This window comes from Lissotriton vulgaris, unplaced genomic scaffold (assembly GCF_964263255.1).
Source record: "Lissotriton vulgaris unplaced genomic scaffold, aLisVul1.2 SCAFFOLD_772, whole genome shotgun sequence".
Lineage (NCBI taxonomy): Eukaryota > Metazoa > Chordata > Amphibia > Caudata > Salamandridae > Lissotriton > Lissotriton vulgaris.
The window spans coordinates 898,645-915,584 of record NW_028247866.1 but is presented as its reverse complement, the minus strand read 5'-3'; the positions used below and the strand labels follow the sequence as shown (position 1 = coordinate 915,584).

At 44.8% G+C, this 16,940-nt stretch overlaps 1 protein-coding gene across 1 annotated transcript in view; it reads left to right on the top strand.

The window, feature by feature from the left end:
- Nucleotides 1–6,002: 6,002 nt before the first annotated feature.
- The window catches only part of CEP85L (centrosomal protein 85L), a 351,940-nt gene continuing 341,002 nt past the window's right edge, over nucleotides 6,003–16,940 (top strand). The window contains exon 1 of the mRNA XM_086949826.1: nucleotides 6,003–6,160. The gene's annotated coding sequence lies outside the window, so the exon portion shown is untranslated. The remainder of the gene's footprint in view (nucleotides 6,161–16,940) is intronic.

The following is a 16,940-nucleotide window of genomic DNA, read 5'->3' as shown; positions in this document are numbered from 1 at the left end:
TATGTTAGAAAACCTGAGTAAATCACTTTAAAAAGCAAAGGTTACAGGGTTGTTATAGTTAAAAAATCGAATTTAAAAAAACCTTAGAAATTGACTGAACAAACAAAGGTTAAAGGGACGGTATAGTTAGGCACAGGTTTCACTCGTACAAAACCAGTGAAATTCAGCAGTTCTAGTTAGCTGACCTAACTATAACTTGCGCCCCCAATATGCACTGCTTATGATTTCACATATTACATCAATCATGACATGGTCAGTGACATCTCAAATGACATCACTGATGATATCATCCACAGAATCACTGATGCACCCGCTCACACCCCCATAAAACCTTTCATGCAACACCTCCCACTTCATCATTTACAAACCCATTCACAGACCCATTCCAATACTTAAAGACCCACACACTGATTCATGGATCCACTCACTCACTCACTCACTCGCTCGCTCGCACGCACGCACACACTCACTCACTCACTCACTCACTCACTCACTCACTCACTCACTCACTCACTCACTCACTCATACACCCACTCATACACCCACTCACTCACCCATACCCTCACTCACCCATACACCCACTCACCCATACACCCACTCACTCACCCATACACCCACTCACTCACACACCCACTCACTCACCCATACACCCACTCACTCACCAATACAGCCACTGACACATCCACTCACTAACCCATACAGTCAATCACACAGACACTTAATCACCCATACAGATACACAGACACACACACCCACTGACTTACTCTTACAGATACTAACTCTACTTGCTTACCTATACTGTCAGTGATACAAGCACACACTCATCCATATAGCCACTCACATTCACTTACTCACTCATACAGTCACTCAAATGCCCCATCACGCACCTATACTGCCTTTCACATATCCAGTTACTCATCCATATACTGCTGACACATACATCCCTCACCCACACAGCCATATACACACTCACTCACCCATACAGCCCCTCACACATGCGCTCACTAACCCATACAGGCACAGACTTGCCCACTCCCTCATCCACGCAGGCAGTCACCCACCCCTTCATCCACCCACACAGTCACTCAGACACCCATACAAGTACTCAGACAACGAATCACTCACCCATACATCCACTCATGTACCCACCCACACACCCATACAGACACTTAGACCCCAACTGACAGACTTTCATATAACCAGTCACTCACGGACATTCACAAAGACACTTAATCACTCACTTATACAGTCAGTCATGCACCCAATGAATCATCCCTACAGGCACTCATACACTCACTGATTGGCCAGTACATCTTGTTATATATATTTAACGCTCCCAGTCACTGTATGATATGAGTGATGTCATTTGAGATGCCACCAGTGATGTCACAGGCCATGTCATGAGTGATATAATATGTGAGATTATAAGCAGTGCATAATGGAGGGGGGCCAGTTATAGTTAGGTCAACTAACTATATATATATATATATATATATATATATATATATATATATATTTACATATAAAACGCGTTTCAACTCCACACAAGTCTTTATCATATTCTGATACATGGGTGGGTCACTTGTTTGGTATTTAAATATTCATACACCGACAGTGAGAAAGAACAACTGGTATAGTGACATATCCCAATCACTGAGGAAATACTTTTCATAAAAATTGTCTTCCAACTCGTATTTCAACTTTTAGCATGAAAACAGTGAATATTTAAACAGTTTGATGCACTGTAAAATCAGTTTGTTTAGTCTTTCTTGCATCTATATTTATTTTCACTGTTCATAGTTCATCATTTAAAAGAAGGACCGCATTATCCATAATGCTTTGTTGTTGTAAAACCATGTCCTTGAAAAACATCACTGATTATTCTGTTGTTATTGCCTTCGATTCATGCATGTAAACTCTATACTCCCTTCTCGCCTTTAAAAGGAATACATTCCATGTATGGCAGATTGTAAATTATTGTAGCACTCTCCAAGGTCACGCCACTCCCTTGACAACAATGAAATTACTTTCAGTTCTCTGCTGATTATGCCATGACTTGTTATTACGTCGTCATGGTGTGTAAAGGAAACTTCCTCCACAAACCCTGGCTGATTTTAACAACTATGATTATGCCAGGCGGGCATCATAACCCTTCCATGAAACACTTCAACCATTTGTAAAATGCAGCCGGAGCGCATCCTATACGAAAAATATTCCAAATGTTGTGACGCAACCCGGACGCCCATCCTGTTGGGTCAGGGCCTGTTGGGAGCGTCAGTAATGCAATATTCCAAAAGAAAACGCGTCCATCCCCTTCCAAGCATGCAAGCAGGCCCACCAACCAATCCATTGGTAACAGTTCTTTAATCATGGCACTGCATACAGCATAACGCGTTTCAACTCCACACGATTCTTAATCATATGCTGATACATGGGTGTTCACTTGTTTGGTATTTAAATATTCATACACCGACAGTGAGAAAGGACAACTGGTATAGTGACATATCTCAAACACTGAGGAAAGACTCTTGATAGAAATTGTCTTCCAACTCGTATTTCAACTTTTAACGTGAAAACTGTGAATATTTGAACAGTTTGATGCACTGTAAAATCAGTATGTTTGGTCTTTCTTGCATCTATATTTACTTTCACTGTTCATACTTTAAAAGGAGGACCACATTACCCATAATGCGTTGTTGCTGTAAGACCATGTCCTTGGAAAAACATCACTGATTATTCTGTTATTGCCTTCGATTCATGCATATCAGTGTATTAATATTTAAATACCAAACAAGTGACCACCCATGTATCAGCATATGATTAAGACTTGGCTAGAGTTGAAATGCGTTATGCTGGATCCCTGGATTCCAAGAACGATTTAGTGAGAGTCCCCAGATTCCAGTAATGATTAAGTGGCGGCCCACAGAAGTCAAAAGGTTGAGAACCGCAGCCACAGAGAACATAGCTAGTCATAAAAGCAGGGTGTATTGTCTAGTGCTTCCCTGAATCTCTTAATGTTATCAGCATTGGTGGATTGCGTAAAGGTCCAAGTTCCTCTTGCTTCGTATGTACAATGACCTACTCATGCTCACAGGATAAATTGTCTCAGCAAAATTGTCATAGATTTGTTGTCACTGTTCTGCAGACTTCACTTGCCACGAACATACATGCATGCTACTTACTGGCTATTAAGACATGCTTGCCAGTTCAGTTGTGCCATGGAAATCTGGTCTATAATTGTATGTAATACAGAGCTGACAATTTCAAGACTGTTTAGTGGCACAGAAGAAAAGTATTGTATACTTTGGTAAGAACTAGGACTCCTTTTAATGAATATGGATGAGAATTTTCCAAAAAACATGTAGATGCACGCAAGTTTGATCACAGTTTCATTGACGGTAGTAAGGGGTAGAAGCTTTGTTAGAGTGTCACAAAAACTGTGTTTCGCATTCAGAATCCCGTTAGAATTGTTGATCAAACGACAAAAATACTGCATGAATTTATACCAAACTTGGAAGAGACAGCTGTACTTGTCTTAATCTTCCAGAACGTCCTTGATTTTGAATAAACTCATCCCGCAGTTAATGCAATGTAGACAAAATATATATTTCTTTTTAGAATATTGGATTTGTGAAGGATTTCCCAAACATAAGTTGAATCAAAATTGGAGTCTGATTGGTTGAGACATGTTTACCTAGTCTGCTACTGCGCCATCCGTGAACCTGTTCTATGGTTGCACTAGGCTTGTTGTGAATAAGAAACTTCTAGGACCATGTGGTGGCAAAGGGAACGCATCCCAAACCCACTAGAAACCAGGGCACATCCTAGCGGGCTATACCACATGACCCCTTAATTGCAGAATGTTAGATATTTTCATAGAAGGGGTTTGTGAATTAGTCGCCGAACCAATACGCAAATGTTAAAAATGATTTTATACTTGGGGTGCAAAACACTTGTAGCAGTCTTGGAGAAGGAAAATCGAGAAAATATAGGTTACAAGGGCCACTGGGTGCAGCTAACTATAACTAGGGCATTTCAATGTATGTTTTCGGTGTTGGAGCATAATATCTCTTCAACTAATGTTTGCTAAGGGAATAATAATGTGATTGGCTTATAACACCCAATAGAAATTAGCCCGAAAATGTGGACTGGTAAATATGATATAGCAGACTGACAAACATATTGGGAGACAGATAGTAGGTATTGTTTCATGTTTCAATAGCCCCCCCCCCCAAAAAAAAATACAAATAGCCACAAACAGCATGTTTCCTGTGCAGTTTTGCTTTATTGTTCTTGTTACTTGTTTAATGTTACTCATGCCATATGTAATACATAGTTAACCAAATAATGACATATCTGCTAGATATCATTATGCTGGATTTATAGCGCAACGATAAACAAGCTGTTAGTAGTTAACATTTTCAAAATTAACACTGCTGTGAAAAATGTAAAATAAAAAAGACTTAATAAAAAAGCAGTTCGAGCACTCCCAACTGAAATCCTCCTTCTTTTCTACGCTTCCATAGTTAATATATTAATAATGTAAGACTAAATAACAGACGGTAGAGAACGAGAACGCCTCACCTTTCTGTTGCCACCCCCCATTCCTTTCCGAACTCCGATGAAGGACTTCTTTTGACTAGGAGTGAGTTTAGAAAGCAGTCATTCTGAAGCTCTAAAGTAAGTTTTGAGCGCAGATCCCTTTGAGGAAAGTCACTTTCACGTGTTGCCATCTCATCCAGAGACTAGATGCAAAAAATTGACAACTCAATAGAAGAACTTGCCATTTATTTCTCTTTCTGAAGTTGCAGGTTTCAAATATATCTTTATTGTCTATTAATTTTTATTCCTCAAAACATTGAGTGAGTCGAAACATGTATTGCCCTAATGGATAATAGTCTCAAACGTGGTTTCCATACACAATTCTTCCTCGGGTGTACTTGTCTTTTAAGCTTCCCAAGTTGTACATATTTTCAGTTTCTCAAGTCGTACTTATTTTAAGGTTCTTAAGTGGCACTTTGCTTTATGCTTGGGTTGTGGAGGTCCGAGTACCAGCATGTACTGAGCCTCTGCATATTGAGGGTTAATTTGTGAGGTGTATGCGAGGAGCCGAATTCCACCAAATTTTTGTGTGGGTGACTGCAGATGTTGAGGGTGTCCCCGAAATGTAAAATTTAGGCAGATTACACACACCCAACCCCACATACACCCACCACCAACCCATTCCCCTTGCTTAGAAGTGGTGTGTGTATGGGACGGTATATTTATTCAAAACTCACCTCTGATCAGAAGAGGTGGATGGTGATTTCTGATGCTTGTTGTGTGTCGTTGGCCATGTTCTTCACTACCAGGCCCAGAAGGTGAATGGAAATATGCTGTCATCCACAGAGATCTAAAGTGGCCATGTTTCAGTGTTATTTCACTCCTTCCTGATGTTTCCTGTGGATTCTGTTACGTATTTCCCCATTAGAAGTGCAGGACTACAAACATCATAATGGTTGGCGATTATGGAGGCCTGGCCTTGTTACTATCACTTACTGTGGAAGTACTTGAGAGCTGAGAGTGCCAGCAAACAGCAGCACAGCTACCTCCTCTCTCACATTTCATGGTTCAATTACAATTATTGTGCAAAACGAAGGAACTTGGTGATGCAAGCAATGCCTCGCTAGGTGAAAGGAAGACTGGAAATTGGGCGTTCCCATTACAGTCCTTAGTCTTACACCTAGTCTGCGTAACTTCTAAGACTAGACTTTTTTGCTTGGTAACTTGATTTTGAAAGCAGTCGCTTGTAAAATTGTACTAGTTTCTTCACAGACGTGGCCTATAATTGATATCATCCATAATTATAATGATTGCTGATTGTTTTTTCCACTCAGTGGTCCTCTTATTACATAGGTAGAGACAATATATTGTAATATTTAGGGGGTCGCCACATTTTGGGTAAAGTATAGTGATTTGAGCCCAGATATTGACTGAATAGTCTTTTTGTTTTTTGCAGACCCAGATTTTCATTCAGCGGTATGGCTGCCTGGCGCTGACCCGCTGTGGCAAGCGACAACGCTCCCATCAAGAAGTCGAAGGAACCATATCAGACGTCATAGTGTCAACTCGGATAGCGGTGATACTGGCATAGGGACCTCTTGCTCTGACAGCCTGGAAGGTAAGCTGTGTTTGTCTGCATCATCTTTTGAGTAATCTTGATGTAAAATGCCTTTACTCCTCTAACGCAAATCACTCCCATATGAGGATGCACTGGCTGTGCATGAAAACTGCAGCATACCCTACTACTTCTCTCCAGACTGCATCGATTAGAGGTATTTGTTTACCTAAAAACCCAATTGACTCGTACACCGCAAAAACTAAAACAAGCATTGACGAAGCCAATAGTTCTGGGTTTACTGTGCTCCCTCTTGAATGACTTGCTCTAATGTGCTAATATAGCATGTGCGTTAGTATATTAGAGCAAGGTACTCTAGAGGGAGCCTGCAGGAGTGGACAAGGAGTGCTATAGTTGCAAAGTGCTCCCTCATTTAGGTTAATTGCAAGCGCTGAAGCAGAGGCGGAAGGCCACAGCCCAGGGGCGTAACACAGGCCCCTGCAGCCTGGAGGGGCCCCCTCTGCATGCCGTGCAGGGAGGCCCCCTCAATTTTCGTTACACCAGTGCCACAGCCAATTGCATTAGGTGAAAGATGAATAATACTCCAGTGTCCGGAGCCAAGGCGTGATTGACAGAGTCTCCTGCCAATGACTGAAAGAGGCTGATTGAGAAATGGCAATGGTTAAAAGGAGATGCCAAAGGCCCACTCTTTCTGTATTGTTAGCAGAGGTTTTTTTTTTACAACTGTGCTGTAAAAACCGAGACCTAATGACACCTGAACACAAGGTTCACTGTAGTGCCAGCTAGTATGATGGCTACCTAGTCTCTGTGGTTACAGATGTACAATAATTTAACATTTGAAAAGTTCTCACATTGTTGGGAGTGCTTAGTCGCTGTTCCCTACTCCATCTTTCTCCTGCTCGCACTAGTGCATTCCCTTATTTGTATTCGGCCCCTTTGCCTGAATACTCCCTAAATACCATGTACAGCAGCAGATTTGGAGAGCAGCAGCTGTTGTCAGCCTCACCTGCACTGTTTGCCCCCTTGGCACCGCTCAACATCAATAGGAATGAGCTATGTTGCTTGAGTGGTACTTGCTTAAGTGATTGCTCCTGGTGTAAAAGTTTGAAAATGGCGGGGCCCAATCCTGAGCCTTGCACCCGTTTTGGCAGCTGCTCTAAACACTGGACCTTATTTTCCAGTGTTACATATAGACCGCTTTGGATGTTTCAGCAGTCTCATGTACTCAAAATACATTAGAAATAAAATGTATACATATATGCTTGCGTAGAGGGAATAGAGGGAGTTTGGGCCAGCCCTCTTTATTTGATAGTTTGTTCAGCTGCCATTCAAATTCTGCTCCCGCCCACCACAGCATGCTGTAGTGTGGGTCTGCCTACTTCAACATTGGCTGTCTTGTACTGTGACCCTTTGGCATTTTGTTTCATCACTTGTGCACATCCATATAAAAGTAAATTTCAGTGCTAGGGCTGGTGGGACAAGAATTGACTTTATAGCTGTTTGTTTTTCTAGTCTTTGTCCTTTTTTGTCATGCTCGACATGCTTGACTTTGTTCAAGTTACAATAATTCCAAGCCAGGATTACCTTTTCTTTGTGCCAAAAAGAATCATATTTTCCTGCAATGTGCTTTAAAACTAGAAAATGATTCTATACCTGGCCTAAGTGCACCAGCCTACTAGGAAACACTCGTAGTAGTCCATTAAAATTATGTGATGGGTATTTTTTGTTTTATTTAACATTCATAGCCAGTCACAAACACCTCAAGAGTGCCCCTTTCGCACAGCATCTTTCCAGTCGTCTCGGTAGTGATTGTGGGCTTAGTCTGTCGCATAAGCATTTGTAACTGGTTACTGAGTGTGCAGACATACTCAACTAGAAATTAGGCAAAACCATTTCAACCATAACCTCACGGTGTCAACTCTCCGTTGCTTTAAGCTATCTCTCTGCACTCTGTATTGAATGCCAGTTAATTTTTTATTCGAATTTGTAAAGTATGATATTAGTTATTAATGCGTGTATACCCATCAAAAAGTGCATTCTTAATGTCATTTATTCTAAACTCTTTTACTTTGCTCACACAACAGTTTTAATGTTGCTTTCAGGCGCATTTGCTTTTAGAACCTGCATTTATTGCATTATGAATATTAATGTTTTATTATTGCTTATTTTTCTGCTTTTATGGCCTCGGCCTGAAATAAAGGTTGTACGAACGATAAACAAGTTGCAAGTATGGTTCATTGGCATTTTTCCAATTGATCACAGTTGTTATGGTTTAATTGAGTGGTGTCACAGAAATCTCTTGTGGCAGCCTGTAGATCGGGGCAGCGCACGCTGTGTTTTAAGCTGTGACGTAAGAAGCTGTGACGTGAAGAGGTGCATTAAAAAAAATATATATTTTATTTCACGAGTTAGGGGGTCAGCCTCTTCCCAGCTAATAAGAAAGTAACCTCTGGATCTAATTTTATATCAGGAATCCGAAGTGTTTGGGTACTTTGGTGCTGCATTTTCCCCTAGAGATAACCACTCCACCAGCTGTCATCTGAAAATGTAATACATTTATGGAAACCCCGAACTGTTCTAAGTCCATAATCTTTTGGTTGTTGGAAAGCATAGGCTTACAATTTACAATTGGTAACAAGCATTTACAATGCAATGGTCTCGGCATCATTAAAGGTAGAGCTACTGGCATTGCTCATGACATTTCTTTTTTTTTTCTTTAAATCATAAATAAATGGCATTGTCATTTACATTGCCAATACACAGCACTCTGCACTTAACAGCACACAGCACTCTGCACTCAGCACACAGCACTCTGCACTCAACAGCACACAGCACTCTGCACTCAACAGCACACAGCACACAGCACTCTGCACTCAACAGCACACAGCACTCTGCACTCAAAAGCACTCACTACTCTGCACTCTGCACTCACTACTCTGCACTCACTACTCTGCACTCACTACTCTGCACTCACTACTCTGCACTCACTACTCTGCACTCACTACTCTGCACTCGCTACTCTGCACTCGCTACTCTGCACTCGCTACTCTGCACTCGCTACTCTGCACTCGCTACTCTGCACTCGCTACTTGGCACTCGCTACTTGGCACTCGCTACTCGGCACTCGCTACTCGGCACTCGCTACTCGGCACTCGGCACTCGCTACTCTGCACTCACTACTCTGCACTCACTGTGATGGAATTGTTGGATGAGTAGAAGGGTGGCTGGATGGACTGCATGAAAGGGTGGGAGGAAGAACGTAAGAATGGATGTGTTGAAGGATTGATGGATGAGTGAAGCGGCAGATGGACAGATAGATGGATTGATGGATAGAATGAATGGGTGGATGGATGGACTGAGTGAAAGGGTGGATGATTGAAAGTATCGATGGATGGATGATTAAAAGGATTAGTGTAAAGATAGATGAGTGAAAGAATGGCTGTAAGAATGGATGAGTGAGAGAGTCGATGGATGAATGAAAGGGAGGATGTATGGATGAAAGGCAGGATTTATTGACAAGTGAAAGAATGGATGGGTGAATGAAAGGATGAGTGAAAGGGTGTTCGAGGAATGGAAGAGTGAAAGGATGGAAGGCTGGGTGAAGGGTGGATGGATGAATGAGTGAAAGAACCAGGCAGCCCACACACACCCTCCATAGGCCACCTGAAGCGATCTAGAACCAGGCCCCCGCCACCTGAAGCGATCTAGAACCAGGCAGCACACAGGCTCCCACCCACCTGAAGCGATCCAGAACCAAGCTGACTCCAGCCCCCAAAGGCCAGCTGAAGCACACACACCCTCCATAGGCCAACTGAAGCGATCTAGAAATAGGCAGGCCACAGGCCCCCGCCCACCTGAAGCGATCTAGAACCAGGCTGTCACAGACCCCCACTTCCACCCTTGCCTATCCTTACTTATCCTCTTCTCCTTGTCTTGGCGCCACAAAAGTACCTGCTCATGGTTTTTGGCGCTTAATAATCCACTCACATAAATAAGTCCACATTTTCGATCTCGCCATTTTTATGTTTAGAAAAAACACTAATTCACAGCAACAACGTCATCCCCGTTAAGAAAGTGTCTCAAACCTCTTGTTTTGTGCGGTAACAGCCGTCTGCCGAGCCATATTACAGCCAACAAACCTTCCAGGAATTATCAGGTAACTGGGTACAAGCTAGACCGCCCTGTGTACTCTGGGTACTGATGGGGTCAGAGGTCATCTGAAGGGCGTTGGGGTTCGTTGTTGGCACAGAAGGGCAGAGCAGGCATCCACAGAAGCTAAGAGAGAGCTGCCCTATTCCAAAATATCAGCCCCCCTCCCCTCACACACACACTTTTCTGCAACAAAAGCAGTAAAATGAAGATATTGCCATCAGTCCGCATGCCAGGCTGTACCCGAGGGCATCGTCTGTGAGCTTGTACCGTCCTAGTATCCACTGCACGGCCTCTGGGGGTGTGCAGGGCGTCTGGGAGGCAGTGAAAGCGGCGTGTAAACAGAGGCCCCGCCGTCTGACCCTGAACCCCGGACCCTGGAGGGGCTTCAGCGGCAGAGTTTGAGGCCGATAAACCCGCTCTGAAATCCCAGCGCCCAGACTAGGCTGCATCTTGTGATAGTGGGTGTACGACTTTGTCACTACTGCATATCAGATCTAGCTCGGCTCGTGCGCCAAGAAGTGGACAGAATCCTCGAGGCGAGGACTCCAGGGCCGGACAGATGAGGTGGTACGAAGGAGGCCCGTTCCAAGCAGGGGCAATGCCAGTGTGTCCGGCGCCCCAGAGCAAGGAAGCGCCCCGGCCGCTGGTTGTATCGTGAAATGCAACAATAACCAGGGTTTGCCTCTGGGCCCCGGTGCCACTGCACCTGCCGCACCTATGGGAGCCGGGCCTGGTGGCTCAGAGAGACTAATGCGTCCACTGGAGGGGCGTGGGTTCAATCCCGGCGGGTCCACTCAGCCTTTCATCCTTCGGAGGCCGATGAAATGAGTACCATCGAGTTGGGTAACAATAAATCATCTGTTAATCAGCGTCAAGATACCCTTCTGAATGAGCGTGCGATTTACAAAATACACATGTTACGTTAAAGGAAGCAGTGTCCATCCTCCCATGACGTACACGGTGCCAGCACGTCCTGCTGCTTGAACCTCGCCCCGTGCACAGCTGGCCTCAGAACAGGAGGAAACAGACCTGAACAAATCTGGGTTTCACAACACGACTGACTCAAATAAAAGTGCTGCTTTCGATGACCTCACGGTGATGAAAGCCAGAGCCAATCTTTGACGAGATTCCACCCTACAGGTCTGGTGGTTTAGAATGTCTCAGCTCCCACCCTTTCCAGCTGTGCGGTCTCACTTCTAAGGCGTTTACCTGCCTGCCGTATTGCACGGTGAACTACAAACCCCAGGGTGCACTGCGTCAAGTACGTCAGGCAGGGTTGGTCCAGTCTTAAGTCTTCAAATGATGATCTCTTTTATAGGAATAATTGAAATAAAAGGCTTTGGAAACAGGAGGGGCAAAGTCTTTCATTCAGAGACATCTGCCACTATGTAATTACGTCACATTTAGAGTGATGGTCTTTAAATGTATGCCAGGTCACACAATCTTTATAGCCTGGTTTTCAGTCTGTCCTTCTAGTCACCTCTTGTATCACCCTTAACCTCAGTGCTCCCAGACTGGAATGTTTCGAAACGGGAACTTCTGACAGACCGGACATCTTTGTTCTCGTTGCATGCTGGTACTTGTAGTGTCACTCGACCCATTATTTCCCTATGCATAAAGGATTGCAGCTACCAGCATATGGTGACCTGAGCAGGTTTAGTAACTGTCACACCTGACTGGGGACATCTGGAGGTACCTAGGGCCACACAGACCCTCAACATGACAAAGCAAAATACAGCAGATACAACATGAAAAGAGCGAGTGTGAGGCTGGGGGGTAAAGCCAGGGACAGCGGCACATCGTCACCCAACGACCCCTTTCCGGAGCGGGACAGAGGAGAGCTGCGGGCGGAGGGAGGGGGGGGGAGCTGGACAGAGGAGAGCTGCGGGCGGAGGGAGGGGTACGGAGGAGAGCTGCGGGCGGAGGGAGGGGGGGAGCCGGACAGAGGAGAGCTGCGGAGGGAGGGTGGGGGAGCGGGACAGAGGAGAGCTGCGGAGGGAGGGGGGACGAGCAGAGCAGCTCTGGCATTGGCAGACCTCGCTGGAATAGTAAGGGCCCCTTCCAGCTTGAGCTGCGTTGGCTGAGCTGTCTCTCGATCTCCTTACTGGAAAGGCCTGGGTGTGGTAAGGAAGAGTTGGAGTGCATCGGAAGAATTGTGTGTTGGGCTTAGCTAGCACTGGGATAGAAGCAGCACAAATGGTCGGAATTTGCGGTGCATCTGATTAGTGCGCTCATCCCATTGCTGGAATACGAGGTGTGCTCGATGCCAGGGTCTAGTCTCATTGAGTGAGACGTGTGTGGGTGCCTCCAGATCACTGTAGCAGCGGGACAGTTGAGAGCTGCGCGGGGGGAGCGGAACGGAACGGAGAAGAGCTGCGGAGCGAGGGGGGGACGAGCAGAGCAGCTCTGGAAACCACCACCGTCTTTTCTCCGAGGCAAAGCAGAAATGCCTCGGAGAAAGCATGGTACTTTTCGCATTTGGGGGCGTGTGTTTTGTTGTTCTGAGTGACGGGTGACATCACTGGCGAAAGAACAGCAAAATGTACGCCCCCAAATCCGAAAAAGACGGAGCCTATTTGGAGGGACGGCTCTCTCCTCCAATGGCTGGCCTCCATTTAGGAAGCTAGCCAATGGGAGAGAGCCAAAATTAGAGGCGGGATGAAGAGCCCCTCTAAGAAACATAAGATCTCGCTACTTCCGGTTCTTCCGAACCGGATAGTACCTCGACCTAAAAATCTTAATTTATTGCCACAGTTGGAGCCATTAGGGACATGTGTGTCGCTCGGGCTTGAAATGTGCCTCAGAGTTTTTTCAAGGCACGTGGACTAACAATAACTGGGTACATATGAAATGGTCCATTGTTGCTGCAGATATGTTAGTGATTAGGTGTGGCTCGCTCCAACCTGTGGGATGTGACTTTCACTAGTCATGGGGGGAGAGGAGGAGAACATCATCAACAGTGCCTGTACAAGACCTTGCCTGTTACTGACCTGGAAACAAGCTTCACCTCATCCTTGGCCATGAAATGAAACTTTCTCCTGTTGTCTTCATGTATGAGCTGAAGGCGTGGGGAATTAAGGTGTGCTATTCCATGAGAGCTTGCAGTATGAGTAAGACAAGTAAGTATTTACAGCAAAGCAGACTTAATAAAAAAAAAAATGTTTTTACTATACATCGACTATTGTCAGTTTAGCAACATTTAGTGGTTTGAGCACGCCTTTTGGTGCTAGAATAACATTAATATATTGTTCCGAAGAATCACTTGACAGCACTAAATTACACACACGTTTAAGTTTGTTTGATGTTCGTATTTGTTTCCGAGATTGTGAGCAACATTCTTTCTTTTTTCTTGTTTCTCATTTGTCTTTAAATGTATGCTGAGCCCCTCATTTTTGTATCAGACTTTAAACACAGCCCGCATTTCTGATCTTTAAAAGAAAATCATAGTCGATTTAACTCGAGCCGAGAAGTATTGAAAAAAGAAAGGGAAAATATGGATTTGACATGCTGCTGTAGGTGAGGGAAAAGGCCAAAAGTGGCTGGTTCTGAGTTGATGGATTTTATTGTGATTGTCGATCACGGGAATGTTGATTTCAGTTCGTCATTGTGCACTCTATAACTATCTTTGGGTCAGATGTGCAAAGAATGAAGTCTGTAAAAGTCGATGCAAACTGTGCACGGACTTTTGCCAAATCCATTCCTATTTTTGCAAACCGACCTATGCACTAAAAGGTAGGTTCGAAAAAACCCGATTTATAGTGGGTTGCAGTTCGATCTATCTTATGAATATTATTGAGGTAGATCACAAATGACAACCCGCTGTGAGTTGCTGCCATCACAGATGGATTTTGGCCTGCTGAGGTCAGCAGACCAAAATGTCTGTGATAGCTTTTCAAAAAAGCGATTATTTTTATTTTTAAAAATGCAGCTCGTTTTCCTAAAAGGAAAACAGGATGTGTTTTATAAATGTTTTTGAAACGTGTAACTAACATTGTTTAAAAATAGGCAGTGGTCGTTGGCACCACTGCCTACTCATTCATAAAGGAGAATGGGTTCCTTGGGAGATACCTTCCTGTTTGTTGTTGCCTTACCGTTCAGTAGTTGGTAAAAATATTATTGTTTTGCAACCGGATTTTGGCTGCAAAACATTGATACATCCACTGCGATTCAGTATTTGGAAAGAACACTCTTAACACGGTATACATAAAGGATACTAAACATCTACTACAGGTCATAAATAATATGGACTTTGACCCTGATACACAACTGCTGGTAGGGTTAGACGTGGAGAGCCTGTACACCAGCCTCCCCCAGGATGCCACCTTGAAAGTTCTTCACGACATCTTAGAGGAATCCCCTTGGCCTTACCACACTCCGAGGAGTTTCATACTGGCATGTGCCACTTTGGCCCTCAAAGAAAATTATTTCGAGTATGAGGGCACCTTTTATCTACAAACAAACGGAACATCTATGGGCAGCGTTTTCGCCCCAAGGGTGGCAGGACTATATGTACACCATTTTGAATGCACTAACATCTCTGTGGAAACCAACCTGTTCAGTCATCACATCCTGAAATGGCACAGGTATATTGATGATATTCTGGTCATCTGGCAAGGTTCTCATAATGACCTGGACAAATTCATGACCTGGCTCAACACCAGGGACCCATATCTGAATTTCACCAGCACAGCAAGCAACCACCAACTACCCTTCTTAGACCTGGACATCACAGCCAAAGATGGGACCCTTATCACTACCACATACTACAAACCAACAGCGAGGAATTCACTGCTCCACTTCACGAGCTTTCATCCTCGCCCTCTCAAAGAAAACTTACCATTCGGCCAGTTTCTCCGAATACGTAGAAACTGTACCAACGTCAGTGATTACAAATCACAATCAGCAGACCTGGCCACCAAACTGGAAAGCCGTGGCTACCCAAAAGCCATTATTCGCAAAACACAGAAAAGGGCGAGAAACCAAAACTGTGACGCACTCCTGTAAACCATCACAAAGGAGGATCAGGAACAACCAATAACCTGCGTCACAACCTACAATACTGCATCTAATGAGGTAGCAAAAATCATTAAAAAACATTGGAAAAAAATCAACTCCGGGCAGAGAAAATGGGACGCACCCAGATTTGCGTACAAGAGGTGCAACAATCTAAAAGATCAACTGGTGAGTACCCGACCGAGATTACCCCCAAAGCCACCCACGAACACAGTCCTCAACGCATGGGGCCTGCCCAAGATCACTGGACATTACCCCTGCAACGACTGCAGTGTGTGTCACCTCACAACCCACACCAAAACCCTGAACCTTAAACCCAACAAGACCTGGACTCAACGGAACCACACTAACTGTAACTCACGCAATGTGATATACCTCCTTACATGTACGTGTGGCCTCCGGTATGTGGGGATGACAACGCGCAAAGTCAAAACCAGAATAACCGAGCATCGAAGTACCATAAGATGCAAGAAAAACATCAGTAGACTTACTAATCACTTCATCACTCACTGCCATACACCCAATGACCTCAACTGGACAGTCATTGAACAAATCCCAGAAAGCCCTATTGACAGTGACAAGAAACTTCTCAGTAAAGAACAGCAATGGATATATCGCCTTTCAACTGCCACTGATGGTCTGAACGATGCCATCCCGTGGAATTCATTAACATCCGCATAACCCAAGGGCTACACCTGCCCACTGTATACTGGAATCCCCCTTGTAAAATATCTCCCTGGAGATAGAGCCTTACAGTTCTGAGATATGGGATTGTGGATCCCTTCCCATGATTATGACTTTTCTGTGTATTACCCTGGCACCCCAACAATAGGATAGCCCTCCAATGGCACACTGCCCACTTTTATTCACATTTTTATTTACTCATACATACTGTATCATGCCCATTCCCCTAAGGCACTGATATGCTGATGTGTAATAGCACTGCCGATAATGGCCCGCACAGGCGCGCTAGCACTTCGCGCGCGCAACTCTCCAATGCGCATGTGCGAAGACAACACTCACGTTCGCACATGCGCTTTGAGAGCGAGATTCACCGCGCATGCGCGCAAACTGGCCACAACTCCTTGAGCTTGCGCGAAGACTCGCGACCACTCCCCACGCACCTGGGCAATATCATGACTCGGCGGCTCGAGTCTATCTACCATGTCTCCAATCATACAGGTGCGCACAATTATCCAATCGACTGCAGTATAAAACCCAGCAGTAATGGCCATAACTTACCGGTTCTGCGAAGGAGGCACTACAGGTCCAAAGCAGGCTATGGCCAGAAATGCTGTGAGTATGACGAACTACCATCTCTACTACGGGCAGTGCTTTAAATGGGCCGGTACTCACCGGTACTGAGTACCGGCACTTCCGAATATTTGTGCTGTCAGTACCGGCACTTTTTCTGTAGACCAGGAGGGTACCGGTACCATGACGGCAGGCTCAGGTTATGCATCTCTTGCACCTCGGGGCAAGGCCATGTCCTCCAGGGCTTCCGAGCAGCTTGCATGTAAATGAGGCGTGAAGTAGCCGCCCTTTTGCAGAGTTGCTGCTGAAGATTAGCAGCGCCCATTTCATTGTTCCCAAACTGCAGGGGTTTGAGTGGGCACTTGTCACACTGTGATTAACAGGGCAGGGTCTCTAGACAGAC